Raw genomic sequence first — 19,849 nt, forward strand, 5'->3', positions numbered from 1 at the left:
ACAAAGCCACAGAGAGCAAGTGGGTCAGAAACACAGTGAAAGTAATTTCTTCTGCCCACAGCTGGTGCATGCTGGCTGAATATCTGTACACGAGTTTTGTATCGACATGCAGCACAGCTGGGCTCTGGGCCCCTTCCGAAGTGACAGTCTTGGTGATCTCACCGCCTTCACTCATCAGCTGTGTTCATGCTGCAAGGTCAGTAGCCTCACGCTCCCTGGAATTAGAAATTCTGCCCTAGCCTCTTCTTGTTTTATATATGCCTCAGACGTGTTCTGCACCATCTTCAAAACTGTAAACTCATTTTAAGGCAGACTTCTACCAGAGCCACTGGAATTATATTCTCATTAAATGAATGCTGAATACATGGCTACAGCCCCTTCAGAAGCCTTAGCTCTATTATCTTATTTTGTTGCCATGATATGGGAAACTCGAGGGACCACAATCAGAGGGTGATTAGTAGTGGTTTACCCTCTCTGATTTCAGTTTCTGCCTCTGTGAGATGGAGGAGGTTGAACTGGATACTTCCCAGGTCCTTCCTGAGCTATTATCCTAGTTACTATGCCCAGAGGCATTCTGGAATGATTTGGGTTCCTGTGACGAGAGGCCAGAGAGCCAAGAACATATTTTTCCAATAGGTTAAAGAAATTCTATATAGTAGATGTGTTTCTGTATCCATCCATACAGCACTTACTATGGACTGATGTTCCAAGTACCTAACAAAATTTAACCTATTTATATTTTTATTTGCAGATGCCGAAGATACAAGGGATGAAAGTAAAAGCCACAAATCATATCCAGCTGGTTCTGTTTCACCTAAATGGTCTTTTAAGGGGTTCAAATTTGAATGACACTGGATAAAATCCAGCCCTCCAGTGGAGCTCATTCCCCACCACCTAGTAATCATTTCCTGCCTGGTTCCTGTGTGTGTCTGTGATGAGAAAGTATCTGCTGGGCACCTGGAAAGGAGTAGTGTAGGAGGATCTGACACAGTTTCTTATTAATAACTGCAGGATTTTCTTATTTTGCTTAGTGATATGGGAAATGAAACAAGGAGAATAAGGGATGGTGCTGTGGACAGTAACCAGGTCCAGAGACCAGGTTGAGACCAGCGAGGGAGACCAGAGTTTCAACAAAGTATGCTCAGAAGTCATGTGCCTGATCAGTTTCTGTTTTTTGCATAATAGAATGGAAATATAAGGGACCACAGCTCCAGAAAGAGAAGTTCCAACGTCAGCCGCAGAACAGAAGTGAAGTCACTGTGAAGGAAATAGGACAGAGTTTATTCAGTGCTATAGAAGCCATTAAGCATGACGACTTTAAGGAAGTCAATATCATTCATGAATGAGGATTTTGACCAGGAGTGTGTAAATGGCACCCACCAATGAGGAGGTGGAAGACTGCATACCTTCCACCTAATGTATGCATTGAAATGGGATATGTTACAAAGGGGTATAAAAGAGTGCTGATTTGGAAGAATGAACAGGGAGCTAGGATAGTGCCAACCCTTCTTTTGAGCCCTGTAGTTCATGGCAAATGGAAGAAAGAACAACCTTCTAATGAAGAGCTGGTAGCAGTCACTTGTAACTCAGTATAGACCGTAGAGACTGTGCTTCTTCTCTGAAGATATTTGCAAATTACATTTAAGCCCTCTTTAGATCATGAAAGCAGGTAGGTTGTCTGTTGTGAATGGCAGCAAAGCTGAAAATGCATCACTTGCACGATTCTGGAGACTCCCTTCCTGTTGGCCTCCAGAGCACTCTGGCCTCGTTTTCTTCACATCCTTGGAGCCTTTCCTGCTCACTCTACTTTGGATAATTCTCTTCATTTTCCCACAGTCAAATGTTGGGCTTTTCCAGAGATTTGCCAAAGCTTTGTTGTCAGTAGCCCAGTACAGGTTTTTGTCTTTGCAGTGCAAAAGAATTTGAAAGTGAGACTACGTTGAAAGTATAGAAGCTTTATTGTGGAGCAGAAGCAAGCATACACTCAGGAGAGGACTGTGTGTGCGCGCTCAAACGAATGAGCTGTGCACAACGTGGTCAGGCTCAGACACTATATGCATAAGAATAATTAAGTCACAGAGTATTCTATAATAAGGGGAAGAATTTTCTGGGAAATGGGTAGGCAATTCCCAGAATCGGGGGTGCCACCCTTTTCTTGACTAAATGTGGTCAATCTGGTCATGGCATCAGGTGCATGATAAAAGTGAGAGGCTTCCCCATGGAAGTTTTATGGTAATAGTGTCATACGTTTTCTGATAAAAGGGTCAGCAGTAGATCAAGATTTTGGCCATTTTGAATTTAATCAGTTGTGGTCAGTTGCATCTGCACTACAATCTTACTTGTGCCTAAAGCAGGATGATAGCAATTTCTCTACATTGTTACAACCTGTTGTAACAGTTCCTTTCTACTAGAGGGCAGGTCCTTGTGCTAACCTGTTTGCCCAGTTTGTTTTGCTTTTAGCCACCTGCAAGTAATCATGCTTGTTCCCCCTCTAACTGCTTGCCATAGCTTTCTCTTCCTACTCCAGCCTGGGTGGTATCATCTATTCCTGTGGCTTCACCCACGTGCCAATGACATCCAGAGGCATCTATGATCCATAGTTCTCCAGACCCATGTGTCCAGCATCACCATGTAAAGTCTTAATTTTGTATTACTTTTTTCTGGAGGATACATCCCCAAAGTTATAGAAACCTCTGAGCCTACAATATCTGAATCAATTCTTTCTCTCCTTAGTGCTGGTCTCCCTCCTATGCAGCAAATCACCCCTTCCTATTAATCTTGTTCCCCAAATCTCTCTCAAATGCAAGAGGAATTGATCCCTGTGGCTACTGCTATATGTCAGGCTCTCGTAATTCCTCCTAGAGTTGCTGCTAAAAGCCCAAAACCTGAGTCTCCATACCTCATCCTGTCCCCTTCAATTCCGTTCTCCACACCAAAGGTACCGTGAGTTTTCTGAAATTGAAATCTGCCCATATCATTCCTCTAATAAAAATTATTTAATCCTTTTGGTCTTCAATATTGAATTTAATGCCTTGGCATAAAATACAAGGCCTTTGATGATCCAGGCATCGTCCATCTCTTGCCGCTCTAGACACACCAGAAAACCTCAATTCCTTGTAGTTCTATAAACATACCATGCCATCTCACGCCTCCAGGCAGTGCTTATGCTGGCCTTGCCTGGTGCATCCTCACCCTCCCGGAACTGAACATGCCATTTGCCAAGTCCTGTGGCCCTACTCATCTTTCAGTGACTCAGCTCAGACACCAAACCCTTCAGAAAGCTTACCTCACTTCCCCATCTCCTAACACAAGCACCCTCTATCTGAAAGTATGTGCATTTTCTTAACCCTTATTATTTATTGAACATGTTTTAATAGCATTTACGCCATTCTGTGTAATTGTCTGCTTACCTGTCCACTCCCCCATAGCACTGTGATCTTCTGGGAAGCGGCCTTTTTCTTTTGTGCGTCTTCAGCACCTGACAAATTTTGGGAGGCAGTTTGGAACTTTACAAATGTCAATTGAATAGACTAAATGGAAAGAAACGGATGGAGAAAGACGCAAGCCACACGGTGTCTCTTCAAACTTTTTGCTTAATTCAGCTTTTTTATAAATACAAGGATGACTCTTACCTGTTGTAACAGTGTCTGGAGGGATTCAATGCTAAGTGGATGGCAGAGAACATTCTAGTAGTTATCCCAGAAGCTAGCATTGTAGTCTGCTATAGGACCAAAAGTGGCATTAGTACATACATCTTCCTGCATGGTCAAAGACCCTACTTTAGCCAGGATGAAATTCAACACAACAATTTCCTCTTAAAAAGTGCAAACATGGAGTCTGTTCAGGCCAGTTTTCTGGAAAATCACACCTCTTTTCAGGAAAGAAGGGAGAAAAAGAGGAGTAACCAGCCAGATTGAGTACTATAATACCATATTAGTTACTGGCTATTGAGGACTTGAAATGCTAGCCATCTGAATGCAAAATATTTCATTAATAATTGTATTATTGATTACATGTTGAATTTTTCATATTTTTGATATATTGGGTTAAAGGAAATACTTTGTTAAAAGTAATTTCACCTTTTATGTTACTTATTTCAATGTTGCTTTATAAAACTTTAAAAATACATATGTAGCTCCCAATATATTTCTGTGGAATAGTGCTGATTTAAGAGCTAGAAAACATACTTTTGCTACTATGCTATTTCTATCTTCGGTAGCAAAGCTTTGGAGTTTATGACAATGCATTCCTCTTCATTCAAAGAAGCCTTATTCTGTGCACTTTTCCAATTGAACTCAACCAAACTGTACTCATTCAAAACAGTGCCATCTACTGAGAGAAAACAGTAACAGCTTTGAAAAAAACCGCTATTTGAGTCTGGGCATGGGAATTTCTCTCCTGCTCATGTTTACAATTAAACAAAAATACAACAATCCCAGAGTAAGATCACTGTATCAGTTGCCACATTTCAACCTCTGATGGTTGCTTACATGCATCTGCCTTCTTTTTATGTCTCTTTATTTTATTTTATTTTATTTTTTATTTTTTATTTTTTGAGACGGAGTCTCGCTGTGTCTCCCAGGCTGGAGTGCAGTGGCGTGATCTCGGCTCACTGCAAGCTCCGCCTCCCGGGTTCACGCCATTCTCCCGCCTCAGCCTCCCAAGTAGCGGAGACTACAGGCGCCCGCCACCACGCCCGGCTAGTTTTTTGTATTTTTAGTAGAGACGGGGTTTCACCATGTTAGCCAGGATAGTCTCGATCTCCTGACCTCGTGATCCACCCGCCTCGGCCTCCCAAAGTGCTGGGATTACAGGCTTGAGCCACCGCGCCCGGCCTGTCTCTTTATTTTAAATAGCACAGGACAGCAAAAGGCATGGCCAGTCCCCAGCTCAGACCACCTGGGCAGGCTGCATGACTGGTTGACGATGAAGAGAGAGATGGCGGTCCCAGGCATTTTCTGTAAGAGGCGCTATTTCTTAGTTGTGCATTCTCTGTCCTGAGCAGATCCTCCTTTGGGGCATTATAGTGCTTGGAGCCTGCCTCTCTGGCTTGAGATAATTTTTAACGCTTCCAAGTGAAGTCTCCAAATCCATTTTTACTCTTGAACACATTCTAAACATCTTTAACCTTAACTTCAATTTCTTAATGACCCCTTTGGAGCCTTTTCCTATAGCACATCTGTAGCAGCATCTGCCCTGGAGGGCAGGGGGACAGAGGAATAGGGAGAAGGCGGTCTTTTGATAGAGATATTTTGAGACTACCCACCTTCCTCCTCGAGCACTTTCAAAACAATACTCAGAACAGAAGAGACTCTACATCACTCTTTGGAAATATATTTTCAGAAATTGCATCCGCTTTTAATTTTTCAGTGGCAAAAACACTTTCCATTGACAACATTCCATCTCTTAAAAGAGAATTACTAGTTAAAAATAGCCAGATTGGTCTTATTAATAAAAAATTAATGCTAGCCATCTTGGTTAATTATATATGGATACCTGTGTGTGTGTATGTATGTGTGCAAACATGGCTGTGCATACACACATACACACACGCTCCTTTCCAGTCCCATCAACATGAAGCATTTCATTCTGTGAAATGGAATTACAGATGATTTTGCTAATTCCCGTCTTTGCAATTTTCTGCATTTCTAAATTTTCCACAATTAACGTGATTAACGTGTATTACGTTTGCAATTTTAAAAAATCAAAAAATAAAGTAGAAGAAAGAAAAAACAGAAGGAAGAAGTAGGGAGAGAAGAATGAGAGAGAGGTGGAGCAGAGACAGAGAGGGGAGCAGATAGAAAGAGGGAAGGAGGAAAAGAGAGAGAGCACACTCAGCGAACTGCTAGCTCAAGCCTACACTAGTCAGAATGGGAAGTCAGTCATCCTGAAAGCCCTTCTCTCAGAGAGCTTAGAGGAAGCATTTAGGAAAATTCTGTAATGCACTTACATGCCATGCATCTGCTCTCTTACATCACCACTAAAGACATTCTCCCCAGAAGGAATGGGTAGTAGTGTATGCAGAAAAGATTATTATTTTTCTTTATACTCATTCAAAACAAAGGCTGTTTAGTAGCTTCTACTATTGCCAAATATAAGGTCTACCCAGGAGCTCTTTTTTGGGCATTGATTTTAATGTTGCTTCTCCAGCTCGGCCTTTGGACGCTCAAAGGTAATAATTTTTTTAAAAGACAACCACAAAATTAATATCCGAGCTCTGCATGGTTTCTTCCTAGAAGGAGGCATACAGGGATGGTTGTATGGTCAGTGAAAATCAATACTTTCAAGAACAATATTGACTGCTAACAAGTGAACAGCATTTCTAGGAGAAAGCAGGGTGATCTCAAAATTCAAGCTGCATGTGTGTGTTTCAGGTTTTTAAAAATGCACTTAATGTTAGAATCCTTACCATGCACCACGACCTGCTGCCTCTGGACTAGCTACATCAATATGAAGGACAAATTGACACCCCAAGGAATGGCCAGTGACAGTCTCTCCAAACCCAGGATCAGACCTGTGGAAAGAGCACCAATTTATGCTGATTGATGGCCTTTTGTCACTCTGTCTTAGAGGCTGTGACCATTTGAAACTTCAAAATGGATGAAGTCAAACAGAATAGGCACTCCTGTTCAATGAAGCAGAGAGACAGGACCAAGGAGCCAACCATTCTGTCAAAAAAGAAAATGTTCTGCCCAGAATAATCCGTCAGGGTTTCAAACCTTCTGACACTTTTCATATCCAGTGCATACAAAAATATCTATGATGAATGCAGACAAAACAACTCATTGTATTTCTTTTACATTAGTACATAAAACTTTAAAAAATAAATAATCCATGAAATGTTTTAACTCAGTAAGTACACTTGCAGGTAATTATACTTTGAAGTATTTATTATAAATGCATATAATTTTTTTCTAAAATTAAGGGGCTTGATAGACTACTGTTTATAATTTCTTAAATAGGAAATTGGTTATAAATTATGACTAGTTAAAATAATGTAACAACATGAAATCACTAAAGATTACATTGTAGATTATTTAAAATATATACAAATAGTATATTAATTAGAAAAAATCCAAATTGATATCAATGTCATATCACATATATGTATCGATATATGTAAGATATATAGATTTTATAACATATAGACATAGAAATATATATATATATAAACTATATGTACATCAAGAAAAAAAAGCACTGACATAATACATACAAAAATGTTAACAATGAACATCCCAATAGTGGAATTACAGATGAGGATTTAGTTTTCCTATATATCTAGATTACCCCAAATTACCAAGTTAACACATAATGTTTATATGTGTAAAAACGTTTGTAATTATAGTCTGTTAATTTCTGTTTCAGTATATACTTCTATTTATTGAAGATCAGTATCCCTACTAAGGTCTAAGAAATACCATATGTAAACATATCTCTTATTATAACAATACTTTCCATACCAAGGGTGGTCTGACCACCAAAGAGTTGTGGACTCATGCCCTTGTATAAATAAAATATTAACAGAGCTCTACTTGGGGTTACAAAGCCGGTAAGGAAGGACATCTGTAATACTTGAACAGTATCAAAGAAAAGAGTTTATAAACATTACAATGCTCAAATAGATTTATACTATCAGTTACTATAAACAAGCAAATATCTCTTAACCACAATTTTATTAAAGATGAAAATTGGATACTTCCGGGAATATGATTTCCAAAAGGCATGAATTTAAAGAGATAGAAAAAAGAAGTAATTTAAGCATGGAGTTGGAAATTCCCTCAACACATATGTCTTTACCCCTTTATCCCAGTGGGCATGGCAGAAACAGAAATGCATAAAAATGCCTAGATTAATGTTTTCTCGATACAGTGGGGATGGGGGGAATTGGAAAGTTTGTGGCTGTGGGAGCAATGCCTACCTTCAGTTATGTCCAGGAAGCAATAAGATTTTCCTTGGTCAAAAAGTAACTTTACAAGTCTTAGACAAATTCCAAATAAAGTTTCATTTCTTGTTTCACTGATGAGAATTATAATGTCTGAGCCTCTGAAATGTAAACTCGGGACATTGTACATTGTCTCTGATTTTTTAATGGATTGCTGGTTATTGTCCATTTGCATAGTTCTGTTCTAGATCATTTGCCAATCTTTTCTATCTTTCTCTATTTCCTGGGAGGCTGATCTACACAAAGGACATCACCAGGGCTCCCTTGCTGGTTGATTTCCAATTGGTTTCAGCCAGCAAGCAATCACCAAAAGACCAGAAGACAGAAGACAGAGAGTAGGGCATTATTTCCTGCTTCCTCCTGTACCGTGCCTCTGGTAGCAGCCCTGACCTTTCACAACTGCAGCTGCCTTCAGGTGGCCCTTTTTCCATGACTTCAGATCCCACAGCAGTTCCTCACGCCCCTCTGCTTTAGGGTTGTCAATCGCTTATTTGCCTATGAGTCTCTAGGTGTCTAATCACCGCTCCAGGGAATGGAAGATCTTGTTAATTAATACTCCTAAATATTATTTATTATTATATACATATATGTATACATATTTTAACATAGTATATATATTACTTATATATGATATTAATATATAAATCATGTAATGTATATTCTTATATAAATGGGAAAAGAATTATGGAACATATTCTCAAGGAAGACACTGTACATATATATGTGTGTGTGTGTGTATGCATAGAGAGAAAGAACAAGAAACATGGATGTAGTACCTCAAAAATTGGGATTTGTTGTTTAGCTCACATAGCTGGGAGTAGCTCTAAGGGTTTGGTTGTTTGATTAGTTGAAGCCTGCATCTATGGTGGCCTGTAAGCAGAGTTGAGAGGGAAGCTTCCTTAGCATATTGTAAATAAAGGAAACTGGAGGCTTAAGTAGATGGACATGGGAGAGTGGACCTCTCATGTGCAATACACTTAGCTACCCCCTAACCTGACCCCATAGCAAAGCAAAGAGAAACAGATTGGCGAGAATCTTCCAGCGTCTCTGAAGAGCTCTCGGTGACTATTCTATGTAGCCTTGAAATGATGAGAGATTTTGCCATTGATCTGGCTGTTCTGATTTCAATAGAAACCATGCTATTTCAGGGTGGCAGGGATCCAGTGGTGAGGCTTAATTATCAGAGACAAAGTTGGCCCAATTTCTGTGATAGACCACAGAGATGCAGTAGCAATCGGAAGGTATTGACACTTAGAAATCTGTGGAGGCTTATTACTGGCTTCCTATGAATAATATAGATTGGTGGCCAAAAATGATATGACTTGATTAATATAATCCAGAAATCACTATCTCTGATGGAAAAAAAATATTAACTTCATGGAGGTGCTGGTATAAATCCATAGCCAGATACCACACCTAAGCCAGTTTACAGATCCTGAGCCCCTGGAGTGAGGAGAGAGTCGGGGAACTATTGGGAGAGTATCCTGAAACTTGGCCTCAAGTATATGTTGTAAATCTCCCCAGTTCTTTCCCAGAGTAACCTGCAGCTATTTAAAGACGGACTATGTGAATGAGAGATGCCCAGACCTTCAGGGGGTTCTTAGGTGTTAGCTCTGAATTGACACCAATCCTGAGAATACAATGGTTGAATGGTTACAGTGGGGATTTATGGAAAGAAACTCAATAAAGAATCTATCTAAATTTGTCTCACAGCGGCCCTGTAGACTGCCAGATCTATTTTATGGTATGTCCACAAAATATGCATAAATGCATTTAGAACTGGCATTACTCCCATGTGGATCCCCTGCACTCTGGAGTAAAGACTACCATGGTAGAAAGGGCCAAGTGGAGCCGTTGGACCTGCCTGCTCCACCTCGACAGACTGGTAAATCAAAAGCAATACTCCACTTCTGGGAGAAATAGTGTAGCTTAGTGATATCATAAAGGACTCTTAAAATGCAAGAATGGTGAATCCGAATGACACTTTAAGAATAGCTGTGATGGCCGGGTGCAGTGGCTTACGCCTGTAGTCCCTACACTTTGGGAGGCTGAAGTGGGCGGATCACCTGAGATCGGGAGTTTGAGACCAGCCCGACTAACATGGAAAAACCCCATTTCTACTAAAAATACAAAATTAGCCAGACATCACGGCACATGCCTGTAATCCCAGCTACTTGGGAGGCTGAGACAGAAGAATCACTTGAACCCGGGAGGCAGGGGTTGCAGTGAGCTGAGACTGTGCCACTGTACTCCAGCCTGGGTGACAGAGCGAGACTCCATCTCAAAAAAGAAACAACAACAACAACAAAATAGCTGTGAGTTGTTATAAATTTAATCCAGCTGTGATTTAAATGTCATGTATTTATTGAAGAGACCGACACAACCCCTAGCACTTGATATGCTAATATTTACTAGGAATACACTTTTCCCCCGACTCAATTAGTCAGTACAGGTTGAAGCGGTTTGCCTTCCTCTGGCAGAGATGGTAGTACATCCTTTTTGGCTAACTAGTCATTGGCTATGACAACTGTCCTCCTTTACCTTCTATAGTTGGCAGACCTTGATCGTCTAATCCAGTATGGTGAGTAAATTATACAGACAGCAACAGGAAATACCAAATAGCCCAGTTATCTTATTCTAAGAGTGAGAAAAAATAACACATGATAATTCAAAGGCATACTCATTAGCGAAGTTTCTAGAGATCAGCAGTCTTGGTTAAGCAGATTATAACTTCTAAAGTGAAAGAGTTGCTGCACTTAGCACTGACTATGAGCAATGTACATATTTGGATAGATTTACAGTTGAACTCCACAGGAATAGAGATGGCAGCTATTATCAGGAGTATAGCTTGTGCAACTATCCTGAGACAGAAAAGAACTTGACTTGTACTAGGAGTGGAGGAAAAAAAACAGGGTGACCATAGAGTAGGTAGCAGAAAGGAAGGTGAGTATGTGACAAAGTTGAAGGGTTAGGATAAACCTGGATCCCAGGCCTCACAGGCTGCAGTAAAGACTTTTAATTTGATTCTAAGTGCAACTGCAGAGTTCTAAGCTGGGAGTGGGAGTGAGTGGGTCTGATGCAATTTGATTTGTGTTTGTAAACAGTGAGTCTAGCTACAAAGAGAAGGATGGAAAGAAAAGATTAGGAAGATTAGAGGCACTAATATGACAGAGGAAACAAAGGACATAATAGTAGACTTGGTGTGTTGCCTTATTTATTGGTAAATTGTATAGGTGTGCTGCTATCATTAGCTAAAGTCTCAAGATAAGATATACTTAGAGTAGGAAGTGTCAGCAATAATGGATGTAACTAACCTTGCATTTCTAATTTATTAGAATGGCATCTTGTCAGAACTAACCAACTGTCATTAATTTTACCATGAGATGGCTGACACGGAACTCATACCAAGAGTGTAAGGGTCAATTTGACCACTTTCTTATCTTTTGCTTGTGCTTGAATTACCACTATTCAACTATGTTTTGCTTGTTTGTTTTTGCAGGATGTTTTAAGTTGTCATCTACTTTTTTAGGTTAGTTTAGGTAAAGGTGGTTACTATAACTCGCAAATCCATTTGACTGGTTCCAAAAAATCTTCCATAAGTCACTATTCACCAAAAGCAAATGGCATGACAGCTATGACAGCCCTACCAACATATAGGCCACGAGGAAGAATGCCAACATTAAAGATAATAATGGCTAAGTTACTTTTGCTTAAACCAAAAGAAATGGAAATGAAAATTTCAGTATATTCTTCCTCCAACTCTAGGAATCTTCCATTCCCTGAAGTGCGCACATCCTGCTTTTGAGAAGACTGACTTAAACCAGAGGGATATTCAGTGGTAGGAAGTTAAAGAGAGTTTAGAATATTGGGCAGAGATGGGTTCCATTTCCAGACCTCCTGGGAAAAACCCAGGAGCACTGGATAAACTAAGTAATAAACTCCATCAATTATCCTAAATCTTCCCCAATTCCTCAAAGTTTAGGGGATAAAATCAAGAGCCTACTTTCCATCTTTTTTTTATACCAGGTGGCAACATAAATCCATCTAAAGCAAAACACGTAGTAAGATGCTCAGCTCACAATTATTTGGGCCTCACAGCAGCATCTGACGGAGAAAGGGACACAGCCCTACTTCTTAGAGTTATCCAGCTAATGCGAAGGTGGATTACTAGCTGGGCTTGAGAAGTTGCAAAGTAAAACACTAGAAAGCTAAATTTAAGTGAATAAACATTCTCCCACACTCAGTTTTTGTATTCAAAGAGAGACACTAGATAACCTACACTCTGAGGCAATCAGTTTCTGATAGCAAACAGTTGTGGCCATTTTTGAGTGCCTCTTCGGTAACAAATCGTGGACTCTACACTTTAGGTGTGCAGACTAATTCTCACTACACCTCTGTAAGTCACATTCATCTCACTTTCTGCAGAAAGAGGGTTGAAGCGAAATGGTATAAGGTCATTATTTTGTCCAAAACATATTTGTTAATGTCTACTAGTTGACAGTACTTACTTATTCATTATTTTAAAAAGTAATATCAAGTGTATCTGTTAGCAACCATTATAAATCCAAGCAGAGATTCATTTAATGAGCAACCTGCCAGCACACAGGAATAAACAGCAGGGAGCCAAACTGGAACTGAGCTTTCTATTCCCTCTGGACCATCAGTCGCACATTCTACAACATAATTATTGATGGAATCAGAAGTTTTGTATATCTTTCTTAGCACAGTCTCAGTATTCAGCCACATTCTCTATTTCTTCACTTGAAAAGGCCAGAACGGCCGGGCGCGGTGGCTCACGCCTGTAATCCCAGCACTTTGGGAGGCCGAGGCGGGCGGATCACAAGGTCAGGAGATGGAGACCATCCTGGCTAACATGGTGAAACCCCGTCTCTACTAAAAATACAAAAAATCAGCCAGGCGTGGTGGTGGGCGCCTGTAGTCCCAGCTACTCAGGAGGCTGAGGCAGGAGAATGGCATGAACCTAGGAGGCAGAGCTTGCAGTGAGCCAAGATCGCGCCACTGCACTCCAGCCTGGGTGACAGAGCGAGACTCCATCTCAAAAAAAAAAAAGAAAAGGCCAAGACTAGATGGTTCTTGGACAAATGTTGTGAAAATCACCACACATTGGAGCCAAAGGCAAGACACAGAAAAACACAAGACACCAAAATCGTGTGCGAAGCACTGTGAAAGACAGTGCAGGGGCTGCAAATGGCCCACACAGACCAGCCTTCCACTTGCTGTCCCTATGACCTTAACAAGGCTTCTCCTCTTTCTCAGCCTTGTTTTCTCATATAGAGGAAGTAATCACACATAATTTAGCAGTGACGTCAGGTTTAAAGAAATGAAAAAACAGCAGCATATAGAGGTTAAGAGAGTGCTCTGGAGACAAACATCTTGGACTTCTATCCTGAGCATTGCTCCCTACCCCTGTGATCCTGGGTTACTTAATTTTATCCTTCTGTTTAAGTTCCTTAATCTATAAAATGGGCAATGACATTACTCACCATTAAGGTTCCATTGAGGATTACATGAGTAGAAACATGAAAACTCTTACTGCAGTGCCTGCCACATTGCTAACGTTCAGTAAATGTCAGCTGTGATGACATTAATGATGATGATGATGAAGATTCTGAGAAAGAGCAAGAATAATAATTATCATGTGTGAAGTGGTTAGAAGGCTGACAATATATGTAATTCTTCCCATAATCAATGATCCACATCCAAAATCCCTACTTAAGATTGAAACTCCAATTTAAGCCTTAAAATTACCAATTTTAATTTGGCCCGATTACCCCAAATTGTGACGATAATCCTGTAGAAGCCTAGCAATGTTTTCCAAGGACTATCAATGCCCTAAACCAGCTCATCTCAAACTTTTTATAAAATAATCAAACTATTTTATTCTTTTGTTGTGAGAGTGTTAGAAACCCAATGCTTTGGCTATAAAGTTTCATACAAAATAATCAAAACGCTCCAGGAGCTACAATATCACCAGGCACTTTTATAGAGTTTGATGATGAGTGAGAAAGATCTGTCCAGAAAGACCTATGAAAAATCATTATTATATTACACTCAACAGCTTTCATGCACCACCTACAGATGCTCAGGGAGAAGGAAGTAACAGCTCTATGTAACATGATTTAAGCATTCCAGAGACTGTTGGCTTTGCCATGAAACATCAATTTCTTGGCACTCTCACGTTACTTTTTCATGTTGTTATATTTTTGGAGAAAAATAACAAAATAGTTGGACCAAACAATAATATTTCTCAAACAAATACACCTTCTGCCTTCTCTGGTGTATTTATGTTTACATGCTTGGAAGAGCCAATAGTCATTACTACATCCAGCCAATAATACTGAAACTGGGAATGTACTTGTATCTTTGCAATAAATCACAGAAGAGAGCTGCTCTCTTAGTAGTAAGACTTAAAGATGATAAAATAAATTGGTAACTTGTCTTCTGTGGGAAAACAAAAAGTGTGTGTATGTGTGTGTCTTGGATACTACCAAAAGATCTCTACTTTTTCTTCTTTTTGTGTGTATATTCAGGCTTCCTTACATTTCTATCTTGATATGCAGAAATATATATTAATAGGTTGGAAAAATGGTCAGTGTAAACACAACAAAGAGTAGTAGTACTTTTCAAATATGCTTATGCATCAAAATTACCTGGAGCTTGTTTTCACACAGATTCCTGTGCCTGACCCCAACAGTTTCTCATTCAACAGCCCTAAGACAAAACTGAGACCTTGTATTTCTAATCAGTTCCCATCCAGGTGAAGCTGATGCTGCTAGATCAGGGACCACCATTTGAGAATCAGTGATGGAGAAGAATGGTCCCCAACCTTACTTGGTATCACAGAACAAGTGTTCTGCTCTTAACACTTCTGTGTGACCCAAAGCACAACATTTAATCTCTGCAGATTAGTTTCTCAAAGGTGAAATGAGGAGTTTGCATCAGATGAGCTTCAAGATTTTTTTTCAACACCAATGAGCCAAGAAGGCTAAGCTTTCTCTGTGCCTTGTAGCCTCTGAAAGGTACCAGATTGATTCAGGTGCTGCTCCTCCATCATGCACAGGGATTCTGTCTTTGATTTGGTCTCCATCAATGGTTTGCAAAGGTTGTCAAAAGCAGCAAGGGAAGTTAAGTAGATGGCATCCTATTTCTAAAAAGTAAAATGTTTACAATTTGATAGCTCTTCCTCCCATGCATAGTAGAGAGAATATACCATCGAATTTGGCTTCAAATGAACATCCTTCATAGTGTCTGTCTTAGTAGGAGAATTGACATAATAATAACAAAACTTAAAATTTATATTTATTCAAACACTTACTATATGCCAAACACTATAAGGTCTTTATATACATTGTCATTTAGTCCTTATTGTAACCCCGTAGGGCATTCAATATTATTATATTCAATTCAGGCAGCAAAATGTACTTAGAATAGCCTTTCAATCCACTCAAAGTCACACATGGATCAAGAAGCAAAACTGAGATGCAAAATCAACCTAGTCCGATTTCAGATCTAGGGCCCCTGATCACGGTGAGAGTTTAAATGCTATTGCATTGGGGTGTGTTGAAATGAATGTCTGTGGCAAGCACAATGTTTCAATTTTTTAATGTTACTTTTGTTGAGGATCAAAATATGCCACCCCAACATAAACCACTTTGGCATAAGCGTTATTTTGAACTGGAGGCCAATGAGACCCAACAGACGCATGTGCCTTCCCGGCACAACCCTTATCTGAGTAAAAGCAGAAACTCCTGAGAAATGAGAACTTCCATCAATTCCTTTCACAAGGAAGTTTTCTGGCTATGAAAAGAACAAAACATCCACACTGAGATGGACCTGTACAAGCAAAGCTTACTCCATGAGTGCCCCCTGTGTTAATCTTCCGCCTCGGAAGGCTAAAGGTCTTGTCACCACTACAAAGGCATTGCTCTTTGCTGAGATGCTTTGTAAACCCAAGTTCTAACTATCCCTTTGTGCTACTCTTCACTAAGATTCCTCCTCGTACCCTGCACAGGATAATAATCTGAATAATCTATTTTTCTCCTGTTACGCTGTCTTTTGTCAGTCCGATTTGCAGGGCCCCAGCAAATAACCTAAGACTGGTAAAGGAAAAAGACTTTTTTTTCCTCCCTTTCCTGTTCATGATATCTTAGGGACTGGTAAGACAAGAAAGAAGTTAAGCCTCCCCCTCAAGCTATCCCCTGGACCACCAGGGCTTCTCCAACACTGTACATTCTTAGCAGGCATGCTGGAGGCTTTCCCCCATTCCAGGGGCTGCGCAAAGTGCTTTCCTAGAATGAGACCCGTACTAACCTTCCCCAGGGGCTCACAGACATATAAGGCTGGCAGACACATCAATGATGAGCTACGATGGAAGCAGTATTGCATTGATAATTTTTCTCTCGAAAAGACCCCCATGCAGTCTTCCCCATCTCAGTAAACAATAAATGTAAATGTTATTGCAATGTTTACAATATTTTCTACCTGTTTGATGTATGGTAGCTGATGAAACCATTACAACCACACTGTAAAGAAATACTATCAGTAATTCCACTTTATAGATGAGGAAACTGATACACAGAAAAGTAACTTGCCCGAGGCTGCAGGAAGTAAATAACAGAATCAGGAATTAAGCCGGAGCAGTCTGGCTCCAGGCTCATCATGCTAATACGCATGGCTCCCTTTCTAACTGGAAGCTGCGTTCCAGATGGGCAGGCCCAAATGCTTTGCTCCTTCTCTTTTTCTTCCACCTGATTCCCATTCAAATTCAAAATACATCTCACCTTCTCCACTGCCTCCCTGGTCCAGGCACCATTGAACCTCACCTAGATTATAGTGACAGCTTTTCACTGGTCTCCCAGCTTCTGCCCTTGAGTCTCCATGGTCTATTCTTACAACAAGAGTGACCTGGACCTGGGCTCCAAAACCTGTGATGCTGTATGAACTCAGGGTAAAAGCCAGTTCCTCACAGTGCCTCACAGTCTTTTCAGGGCCTCCAGGTGTTCATGCCTCACTGATGGCACATCCAGGGGGCTTGCATGATGACCTTGCATTGCTTACCTCAGCCTCCATATAGCCATAAGGCACAGACTTATCAATGGCACACAATCTTATCAGATCATGTATATGTTCTGCGAAAGCATTGTTAGATATGAATTTATCATAGAGCCCTAGCCATCATTAACAGAAGGCAATAATTTATAAATGATGGACTGACTACACAGTAGAAGGCCATACCCCAGAAGTCATCCCTTGAAGGATAACTGCCTAGAAGAGCTCCACAATCACTAACATCTATGTCTGGTATTTTGGCCACCAATACTTTGAGTTCATGTGCCGTAGAAACTGCTATAGACAATTCAAATGGTAGTGAGAGCATAGGCTTTGGGATCAGACTGCCAGGGACTGTATCTCAGCTCTGTCATTTATTGTAACCTTTGCCAAGTTACTTTACCTCTGCCTGTCCTAGTCTAATCATCTGGTAAGATAGCTGTCATGAAAGCCCTGGTCCACAATGTCAAAGTGAGAAACGAATGGGTCAATACATGTAAAGTACTCACAACAGGGTCTAGTGTCTCCTCAAACCTCAAAAATGTAAGATATCATTATTAGTCTTATTATAGTATTGAGAGAATGTACTCACAGTCCTTAGTAGTCTCGTCTTGAAAATGATATTTCAAGGAAGTTCAAGTAATCAATGTGTACTCTAGTTAATATCACATCCTTGCACATGTGGCTAGAATGAACCATCTGTAGATTGCGAAGCTGAGAACCAGGCTCTGGAATAAGCCGTCTTCTCTAACATACTGCCACCAAGTGAGGGCCTGAGTGAGTGACAAGCTTGGATTCCTGTAGAACATTTTATTTCTTCTGAAAAAGAAACAGTATAGAACGAATCCAGTAAAATATTATGAAACTCAATTTTAATAAGTTTAGTTCCACTTGACAAAACATTCTGGGACTAAATTTCCTAGATTATTTCTTCAAATTTCTATACCTTATCACCTGTATGTATCCAGTAAGAGCAATTATATGGAAGTAGCAAATGACCTAAAAAGACTGTCTTGAAGCTAAACCCTGAAATTACATTTATTTTTAATGTTCAGAAACCCTGGATCCTGCCCTTTTATTTTATTCTTCTTTCCATCAAATGAGCCTGCCTTAGTCTGTTTAGGTTACTATAACGAAATACCATAGACTGGTGGGTTAGAAATGACAGAAATTTAATTCTCACCGTTCTGTACTGGGAAGTCCAAGATCAAGGCAACGACAGAGTCAGTGAGGGCCTCCTTCCTTCACGGACAGCAGCTTTGCCTCTGTAACCTCACATGGCAGAAGGGACTAACTAGTTCTCTAGGGGCTCTTTTATGAGGGCACTAATCTTATTCTTTCAGGCTTTGTTCTTAGGACCTAGTCATCTCCCCCTAACCCCTTCTCTTAATATCTTCACCATGGGGGTTCAGACTTCATTCAACATTTGAATTTAAGGAGATACCAACAATCAGACTATAGCAGAGCCTAATGTCTTTACATCAAGGAAGTAAAAGTATTTATTATTTATTTATTCATTTATTTATGAGATGGAGTCTTGCTCTGTCACTCAAGCTGGAGTGCAGTGGCAGGATCTCGGCTCACTGCAACCTCTACCTCCTGGGTGAAGCGATTCTCCTGCCTCAGCCTCTGGAGTAGCTGGGACAATAGGTGCACACCACCATGCCAGCTAATTTTTTTTTTTTTTTTTTTTTTTGGTATTTTTTAGTAGAGTTGAGGTTTTGCCATGTTGGCCAAGCTGGTCTCAAACCCCTGACATCAGGTCAGGCCTACCTTGGCCTCCCAAAGTGCTGGGATTATAGGCATGAGTCACCATACCCAGCCAGTAGAAGTATTTTAAATAAAAATTAAAAAGTTTAATGTTTATGTGTGTCTGAAAATAAAATAATAAACAGATAGTGATTCTGAATCTTTGCTGGTTTTATTTTACTCTACAGTTGTAACATTGTATTATTTATCATAAAAATCAATGGTTTATCATCATAACCTTTTGTGAATAATAATTTGTTCTTTCTTAAACATTAAGATGAGTTAAACTCTAACCAGATTTCAATACTCAGGAAGACAACTTTATAGTTTTTTATTGTTTTCTCACATTTGCAAATATATTAGCTATATATGGGGACTGGGTTATGTATATGGCATTGCTAAAGTCATGTATCATTAAGGTTAACAGTAATTTACTGTAAAGACTGTAGTCAAATCCCCAAATTAAAAAGATTTTTAAACAGGAAGAAAGGAATAAATTTGAAATAAATGTAACTATGTCACAGTTTTAAGAGTTCTTTTACTATAGTAAATACTTTATATGAAGCAAATACAAAAACTTGTCCTTTGCAAATCTCTGTCCTGACCCAAGTTCTACTTTGAGGCCATATTCAGCATTTGGCCACATCTCTTAAAACAAATAAACTAAAATGAAAGAATAAGTGATTCAATGCCATAGTGCATTAGTGATTGACAAGACTTTCATTAAAGGTTTGGCTGAAAGATAAGTAAGATGGTGTACATTTCATTGTTGTGCACAATAATCATTTCATAAAAATCCATATTAGCTATTTCTATTCTTCCCATATGGTTCTCTTCTCTATCAGCTCTACTCTGAATTGCTTTCATTGGCTTTCCTTGATATTTCAAGATCTCTAAAATTTCCCCCGATTAACTCAAGCAAGCCACTCTGACTTCACGCTATTCCATTCAATGAAATAAAATCTCCTTTGAAGCAGTTTTGAAGCCATCTCTGGTTCCCAGCCATGTGGCTTTTTCCATCATTTAATGATCAGACTAAGTTAGATAGAGAAATTACTTACTGTGCTCTTCTGAAAATGAAATAAG

The 19,849-nt window shown here is 39.8% G+C and overlaps 1 long non-coding RNA gene across 1 annotated transcript; it reads right to left on the reverse strand.

Moving 5' to 3' along the window:
• Positions 1–1,881: 1,881 nt before the first annotated feature.
• Positions 1,882–17,835, reverse strand: LOC106993114 (uncharacterized). The gene is made up of 4 exons (XR_001439273.2): positions 17,607–17,835; positions 13,450–13,574; positions 3,633–3,721; positions 1,882–1,903 (listed from the first exon to the last, which is right to left on the reverse strand). It is a non-coding gene; the product is annotated as an uncharacterized LOC106993114 (long non-coding RNA).
• Positions 17,836–19,849: the final 2,014 nt, after the last annotated feature.

The sequence above is a fragment of the Macaca mulatta genome, chromosome 13 (genome assembly GCF_049350105.2).
Source record: "Macaca mulatta isolate MMU2019108-1 chromosome 13, T2T-MMU8v2.0, whole genome shotgun sequence".
Classification (NCBI taxonomy): domain Eukaryota; kingdom Metazoa; phylum Chordata; class Mammalia; order Primates; family Cercopithecidae; genus Macaca; species Macaca mulatta.